Source organism: Lynx canadensis, chromosome F2 (assembly GCF_007474595.2).
Source record: "Lynx canadensis isolate LIC74 chromosome F2, mLynCan4.pri.v2, whole genome shotgun sequence".
Taxonomy (NCBI): Eukaryota; Metazoa; Chordata; class Mammalia; order Carnivora; family Felidae; genus Lynx; species Lynx canadensis.
The window spans coordinates 71188681-71197685 of NC_044320.2; positions in this window are offsets into that span (position 1 = coordinate 71188681).

The window sequence follows — 9005 nt, forward strand, 5'->3', positions numbered from 1 at the left end:
CACCCGGAGAAGGCAGCCATCTGCAAGGCGAAGAGAGAGGCCCAGAAAGAACCATAGTCTCAGAATGCTGGCCTCCAAAACTGTGAGAAAGTAAAGTTTGCTGTTGAGGCCTCCAGTCCGTGGTAGTTCGTTATGGCAGCCCTAGCAAAGTAATACAAGGACATGTGATTATCTTTCTTGCTAAACTATACTGATGACACTAAACAGCCATTGAGGACCAAGGCCCTCTGTACAATAATACCCAGGAAAACACCCACCCCCACCCCCACCCCCACACACGCTGTTTTAATGTCCCACAGGTTTATTAAGTTGTAACATGAGTGTGTTTTGCAACATCTTTTTTTCTTTTTTTGATCCTGTAACAGAACAGGGTTTTGCAAAGTAACCACATCCTCTCCCTCAGCTGCTTCTCCCTTCCCACCAGCCAGCGACACTCACATAGTTGCTTTGAGAGTGAGCCTGGGACAAGGGGTTAAGGGGAATATCTCCCTCCGACCTGGCCTGCCTCTTGGACGCTTCCTGGGGAGTTTGGGTGAACAGTCTCTCCACTTTCCAAAAAGGAGACAAGAAACATCCCCTCACCCTCTGCAGGCCCACAGTTTCTGCAGAGTGGTTGTAAGCACGAAGCACTGTCTGGGGATCAGACCCTCGATGGCTCATTTCTACAGCTCTAACCAGATAAACCCTCCAGTGACTGGCCTGCGGCTGAAGCAGCCCATTTACCCTCATTCACCCTCACCCCCGGGGCCAGGAGGTTGGCCTCCCAGCAGCACTATTGTTTACTCTTGGATAAGAACCACCAGCTTCCCCTGCCCAGACCTGGCTGTAGGGAGTGGCCTCGACACAGAGCCTTCACCTTGTGAGCAATCCAGCTTTACACAACAACTACAAGGAGCACAGAGACACAGAGAGAGTCGGGCGCTTCTCCTTCAGGGGAACAGCCACTACGCCCCTCAGATCTGAGTCAGGGTAGGCAGCAACGACCAAGAGGCGAAAAGGTAAACAAGCTACCCTTTCCACATTCCCTGCAACGCTCTGAAGACAGAGTGGTGACTAAAAGGGACATGGCCATCCCTGGACCAGACCGCAGCCCAGAGCCAGGATGATCTCAAAGGCCTAGGAAGTACGAATGAGCATTCAACACACAGACATCCTGAGAAGCACCTGCGAGGTGCAGAACGGGGTAGGGCCTGGACATCCCTGAGGGGTTCTGGCCCATCAAACAGCCAGGAACAGCACCTGGGACAACTGGCAAAAGGCACGGCGGCTTCAGTGAGGGCCACCAACCGACCGGCTGCTGCGGCGGTTACAACCTCCTGTCAGCCCTGCCTCAGCCAGACAGTTCCTCCTTTTGCTCACGGGGAAGTCTCCCATGGCCACTGTCAGCTCCTCTCATTAAAGACCAGCCTGTGCATTATCACTTCCTTTGCATTGTCACTGAGGCCACAAAAAGGTAGGGGAGAGAGTGACACCCGCAGAGCCCTTGCCCATGGGTGCTTCCTCCAAGCTCCCCCAGTGACATCCGCAGAGACTCAGAGACTCGCGTTTAGGGAGGGACCAGCTTGGCCTCTCAGAGGCGCACCTCCAGGCCAGGGCTGACCTAGGGAGGCAGGTGACAGGGGAAACAGTCACCAAAGCCATCAGAAAGGCTCCACCCTTGGGCTCTCCTTCAGAGTAGATTTCAACAACTGCAAACTTAGAAGACACTGACAAGATGAAGGCAAGAGGCTCTACCTTTGTGGGCGTGACTGACACACGCATCATCCCACTGAACTGCTCACAACTTTGCGAACTATTCAAACCCCATTCTGCAGATGAAGGTTTTTTTGTTCGGTTTAGTTTGTTTGTTTTTTTGTGGGGGTTTTGTTTGTTGGTTGGTTTGGGGTTTTTTGCCATGTTCGAATAAAGGGGCTGAGGTCCCAGGGTTGAATCCAGCGACACAAGCTATCAAAAGGCAGAACCAGGGCTGGGCTCGAATCCGCTGATCCCAAACCTTGCCCCCAGCCCCCCCCCCCCAGCCTTCCTTCCTCGTACAAGTGGGAAAAACTGCTTCTATCAGTGGGCAACATGGCAGCCCGACGACCAAACAAAATTAGGTGCGATAAGGACCCAAAGGGGAGCAAACACATGCTGTTTGCATTTTCTCTCAAGGAGGCTAGAAAAGCAAAGGCAAGTTGAAGGACCCATGAGAAAATAGAGCAGTGACAGCTGATTCCAGGCTGACAGAAGAAGAAAAACATAGGAAGATGAGGTACAATGAAAATAGGAACAGAGCTCGGGGTGGAGGAGTCTACTCCGTCCCCAGGGCTTTCTTTAGCAGCAGATGGAGAAAGGAAACATTCGTACAGCTTCCTGGAGAGCCAGGCAAATAGAAGAAAGAAAGAACAAGCAACATGTAAGAGAGTGAACTTTTGAACAGCCTAAGAAAGCTCTGAGGGTGGGCGTGGGGAAGGGACTCCAGGGGGTTTGGGATGAGAAAGGGGGGTGGGGGAGGAGAGATCCTAAATGTGTGTGTGTGGGGGGGGGTTCTCTCAGAGGGGCCGAAGGGAGGGTTGGGTGGCCTAGGTAGAAGCTTCACAGCGAAGACCAGCCGAATATAGAATGTAAGTGGGAACTCGGAGCCTTTCTGAACAAAAGTGACCCACAAAGCCAGACTGTACAGGACCCACCAATGAAGGAAGATCGAGCTGGGCTTCAGGGATGGCCATTCCCAGAGGCTAGGGGCTGGAACCTCCCCTTTTCCGATACCAGTAATTGTAAGGTGCAGGCAGCCCACGGCAGCTCCCCCCGGGGTGCCAGCCCAGGATCCTTACAAAAGGATTCCGTAATTCAAAATATCACCGTGGGTTTGCACTTTTGTGGACGCCACCCCACCCCTGTGGTTCAAAGCTCAGTCCTAGGGAAAGGTGCCTTCTTAGGAAAACACTCGAGGATAAATGATGGTCATGGGAATACACGACAAGACAGATAATGACCTGAAGCTGAAAGGTGGGGACCAGGTGGCTCCCCAAACCAGGCCAGCTTGCTGGAAAAGCCAGCAGCATTAGAGGAACCTGACAAGTTTGGCTTGCGAGGAGCTCCTGAAGCGTGCTCTCAAAACCAAGATGTAGGTGTGGCTTTACAGAGACAGGCTCTGAACTTGGCCCCAGCATGACCAAAAGGGAGGCTGAACTTCTCAGAAGCATATAAAGGTTTTTCTACTACCTCTCATAGCGTTTAGTCCCTCTTGGCTGAAATAACTACTGAATTAAAATTCCATCCATGGGGGGGGGGGCGCCCGGGTGGCTCAGTTGGTTAAGCATCTAACTCTTGATTTTGTTAAAAATTTTTTAAATATTTATTTATTTTTGAGACAGAGCATGAGCAGGGGAGGGGCAAAGAGAGAGAGGGAGGGTGACACAGAATCCGAAGCAGTCTCCAGGCTCTGAGCTGTCAGCACAGAGCCCCACACGGGCTCTCGAACTCACAAACAATAAGAACATGACCTGAGCTGAAGTCGGTGACTTAACTGAGCCACCCAGGCATCCTACTCCCTGCACTCCCAATTTTGGCTCAGGTCATGACCTTTCGATTTCTTGAGTGGAGCCCCAGTTAGGCTCTGACCTGACATAGAGGGGCCTATCTGGGATTCTCTCTCTCTCTCTCTCTCTCTCTCTCTCTCTCTCTGCGCCCCTCCCCCACTTGTGCACACGTGCATGCTCTCTCTCAAAATAAATAAATAAATACTTTGAAGACATCATCCATATGGATAAAATGACACAACACCTGGGATTTGCCCTAAAACTCTCCGGCACAGGTGCCTGGGTGGCTCAGTCAGCTGAGCACCCAGGCTCTTGATTTTGGCTCAGGTCATGATCTCACTCTTTGAGAGTTCCAGCCTCTCCTTGGGCTCCACGCTGACTGTGGAGCCTGCTTGGGATGCTCTCCCTCTCTCTGTCCCTCCATAGCTCGCTCACACACGCTTTCTCTAAAGTAAAAAAAAAAAAAAAAAAAAAAAAAATTAATAGCTACCGAGCTAGGGTTGATCTCATGTAGACCTACCCTTCGAAAACAACACAAAACAAAACAAAACAAAATCTCCAGGACACCACAAAGTTGGGGGAAGGAACAGAAGACACATGAGGAGAAAATGTCACACCTATTAAAGCTGGGCAAGGTAAGGGAATTTATACCAGTGGACGACACAGCGTCTTTTCCAGACCCTCAGCATCACCTGGGACACACACACTTGCAAATTCTCAAGCTGGGGCAGGAGACCCCACATCTGCTAAATAAAAATCTCTGGGGGTGGGGTGCAGCAACCTGGGTTTGAACAGGCCCGCCCCAGGTTTCTGCTCTGTGATTCCGACGCTCTCGCTTACATTTGAGACTCACTGCATTAAACCATTTTGTTTCCATCAGTATTTGTGTATTTCCATAATAAAGGATTTTTAAAAACCCATCCCTGTAGGCATTTTTGTTGTTGAGTTGTTTATTCCTTACACCAGTTGTCTTCAATTGCTATTTAACCATTGTTTTGATCTTTTCCTGGAGCCAGAACAAAAAGCCAGGAAGCAGATGCGACCACGACTCCTCTCTCTCTCTCTCTCTCTCTCTCTCTCTCTCTCCCTGTCTCTCTCTCCCGCCGCTATTTGCAAACGTAAACTTCCCGTAAAAGACGCCCAAGCGGCTTGCACGCCACTCACACCTGAACAACTGTGTCCGCAAAGCGGCCGGCCGGGAGCAGAACCTGCGCGAGGTTCGGGGCGCACTTGGGAGAGGCCTTCCCGGCGTCCGCACGCGGTGCGCTCCGCGCCGCCGGCCCCCGAGAGTCCCAGCCCTGACGGCACTGCCACCCGACGATCCTGCGTGGTCACCCGGGGCTCGCGAGAAACGTCCCCCCTGGATGGACTCAAAACTGCAGCTCGCACGACACTGGTCCCCTTGACAATTTCTGTCCTCCCTTTCAGAGGATCTTTAGAAAGAACAGGAAGGGAGTGAGGAGAGCCGGGGGCCGGGTCACAGGGGACCCCGTCCAGCAGCGGCGCCTCCTCCGTGCTGTTGGGGCTCGTGGGTGCGAGGGCGAGGCTTGGGGAGGCCCAGGCCACGGGAGGGGAAGGGTTAAGAAGCGGGGGCCCCTCCCCCCCTCCCCGCCCGCCGGTCTTCCCCACCTCCCCACCCCTCCCCGCCGGTGCTGTAAAACAATCCCTTTGTTTCCTCTTTAAGACGTTAGCCTCAGGGGCCATTATAGCAAAGAAAGGTAGCCTGGTTCTTTTATCTGCAAGAATCCATTAAGCGTGGCCTCGGTGCAGAGGCCGCTCGTTTATGGTCTGCTTCGCGAGCGGACCCTGGGGGACCCCTCCCAAGCGCGAGTCCAGACGCACCTGTACCCCCATCTCAATACCCGCCCCTAGGGAACTGCAATTTGGGGGGAGGAGGAGTGGAGAGTAAGAAGCCCCCTCCAAACACGAGTTGCAAGAGAGTCGCGGAGCTCCGCCGCTTTGGGGGTGTCTCCAAAGTACCCGGCTTCTCATCGTCCCGCACCCCTCCGTGCGGGAGGAATAAACTTTCGACGGCTAGGTGGGAAATGACCCTCTCCTGGCTCTCCGCTACCCTGCACGCGAGGCTGCGCACATTTCCCCCCTGCGGTCTGGGGGCGGCGGGGGGGGGGGGGCACAGGACGCGGGAGGGGACGCGCGCAGCTGCGCCTCCGGGGCGAGGGAAGGAGCGCACGTGGGTGTGTCGGTCCAGTGTCTGCCGATCCCGGGACGCGGGTGGGCGCGTCTGCACCGCAGCGCGACCGCCGCTCGGAAGGCAGGTGTTCCGTCCCGCGCGCGCTGGACTGTGGCCCTGCGGAACAGCGCGAGTTTTCCCACTGGGGACTGGAAGAGGGCCCTTTGCCTCTCTTAGGAAGCTGTGACGCAAAATGCCGGCCGGAAAGCTCCGGGGAAGGCACTGGAGGTTTCGTGGGGGCTCATCAGAAAGCAATCTAGTACCGATTAATAATTTATACCCTTCCCCGGAGAAGTAGTTGCCCCCAAAGCCCACTTTGCCAGTGCGCTCGGTTACCCGCTCCCCAGTCAACACAAGGGAAGAAACGCCCGACAGGCCCGAGAGGCCCAGAGAGAGCGGCTTTGAATTCTGGTGTGGAGGGCAGCGGCAGAGGGAGGAAAGGCGGTGGGAGCCAGGCAGGGCCCTGGGAAGGTCCAGGGTGATACTGTCCTGGAGCTTTGGGGGAGGGATAGTCCCTTTTTGAAATCGCCAACAATTCAGATTGTTAAGAGGAGCACAGGTGGTGGGAATGCAACAAAACAAAACAAAACAAAACAAAACTCTTTCTCTAAACTCTCGGGGGTTTCCAGGCCAAAGACAGACTCATCAAGTCTGCAGGTCTCTGGCTTGAAATCTCCGTGGAATGACCTTCTTTGGATCTTCTCCTGCTCTTTCCCCATGAATATAAATATTTTCTCCACTTACCATATGTTACCCACGCACTTCCACAGACCCCACCGCCCCTGCCCTGCTGGGCGGCTTGCAAAAGGAAAGTCTGCCCTCCTCTCAACTGGGAGGGCAGGGGGAGGAGGGAGCAGTGTTGTTTAAGGGACAATGTCACTTTCCTCTTCGTCAAGATTCTTTGTCAATTGCTGGGGAAATAATTGACCTCAAGCTACTTCAGTCACAACCAATAGAAAAATGGAATGGTGATGTGTCCAGCTGTTAAGGGGAGGCAGGCACGCAGGCTGGAAAACAAAGGTGGCAGGGAACAGAGCTGACATGAAAAATATGTGACGCTTCTTGATGGAGTTTCGGGGATATCGAGGAATTTCACTGAAATACAGAACAGACACAAACTACGTTTCTGTTCATCTGCCATACCTTCAAGTTTACGGTCCTTAATTTATGCCTTTGGATGGCTGAAAAGGAAAATCCGGCACAGAAGCCCTTTAATGCAGCTGAGTCTTTTCGGTTCTCTGACCCTTTCCTTAACTTACACAATGGTACGTTTTCCCGACATCCTCCACTCAATTGGCAGCCAAAATGACTCCGTTCTGTCTGATGCAGGGGCCCAGGGAAGGATTTGAGAGTTCGGGGAGTATTGTTTGGGGGGTTTTGTTTGTAAGCAGGGGGAGAAAGTGCAGGAGGGAAAGGGGGCACCAGGAGGAGTGAGAAGGGTCACCGGAGAGAAAGCCAAGAGGAAATTCAGCCACGGGCAGATCCATGGGAGAAATGATGGTCAAGAGCGGCTCGGCAATACAGATCTCATATTTCAGACCACAAGACGTCCCACTTCTGAAGCTGATCCTGTTCCAGGTTGGACCAATCAGGAAAAAATCAATCAGGACATTTGATGCCACCAGCATGGTAACCAGCAAGAACAATATCAAACACGAGCTCCTGAACATTGCGGTCTTACAAGGAGGACTTAGAAAGAAATCCAGATGCTACAAAAGCGGCTTGAAAGCCTCAGTGGTTTCTCCGTTTTCTCTTCTAACGTGAGACAAAACTAGCATGGCGGATGTGTGTTGATAGCCAACGTACAGAAGTACTAAGGTCCCCCTGCCTTAGCACTGAAACACAGAGAGGGTGAGGCAGAATATCAAGATGGCACAGACCCATCCCCCCGGGGCAGGAGAGTCATCAGAGCCCATGCACGTATTTCTTGATAGCCTACATCTTCTCCAAGGACTTGCAAGGAGTGGTGGGTATGTGAGCAAGCCATCTTGAAAAGGAAGCACATCAGTGCACAGAATATGCATCGTGGCAGACCCACGCAGACCTGCAGAGACAAACGTCGTCGTACCGTCTCACTGGAGAAATGTCCCCTTCCCGCCACAGCGTGATGCATTTTTCTCAAGTTTTGAAATCTGTGCCCCTGCTGTAAGCCAACCTCAGGTAAACAGGTTCATGGGCATGTTCCAAATCTCTCCCACTTGTCACAAGTGCTTCTTGGGATCTTCTCGGAGGTCCACTCAAGGGTTAGCACAGTCGGTAGCTGGACTTCACCTCTCTCAGATTTACTAACCCTACCAGCGGCGTGGTGTTCATGTGAAGAAAGAGAGCCGGCTGAAGGAATTCTCCAGGTGACATCGTTGTTTTGAAGCTGCTGACCCCCATTTCATCTGAAGTAAAGAGATTTTTTTCATGTACCGTCCTTGATAAAAAACCGGATCTGGACTAGTTTTGTTCTAGATGGATCTAGAGCTTTCGTTCTCGAATCCAACAATTGCTGAACATGGACATTTTAATTGTGCCTGTTAAGCACCCCTCCCCCGCACAACGTCACCTGATGGTTCAAAGATGAAGCCTTTGCATTGGCTGTCTAGTAATGGCAATGGATTTGCATTGAACTCCTCCTGTTCTCGCGGGTGACCCCTGCCATTCATTTGCAAGGTGGGAAACTAAGATTGGGGTGAAGTTTGTGGCTATAGTAGTTAGTAAAGCTAATTGGCTCACGTGAGAATGAAACCTGTAGATTGGCCTCATTAGTTCTGCATTAAATCTAACACAGCAAAGTACAGTTGAAGGGACATAACTCTTGCCGGGAATGTATTTGTAGTTTGGTAGAATTAAATAAGGTTCTAAGTGAACAGTGCCGATTCTGCAAGATGTTCAGGACAAAACAGAGGAAATCAGAGGAAGATGCCCATCGATATTTGAGAGTTATGAGAATTAAACGCTTTTATTTTTTTTTATTTATTTATTTTTTCAACGTTTATTTTTTTGGGACAGAGAGAGACAGAGCATGAACGGGGGAGGGGCAGAGAGAGAGGGAGACACAGAATCGGAAACAGGCTCCAGGCTCTGAGCCATCAGCCCAGAGCCCGACGCGGGGCTCAAACTCACGGACCGCGAGATCGTGACCTGGCTGAAGTCGGACGCTTAACCGACTGCGCCACCCAGGCGCCCCTAAACGCTTTTAAATTATATGGTTTTCATTCTGCAAATAATTTATGTTTAAACATCTTAAAACACTGCATCTTATTGTGTGTAAATTAGGATCCTATTTATGTAAAAAAAAAAAAAAA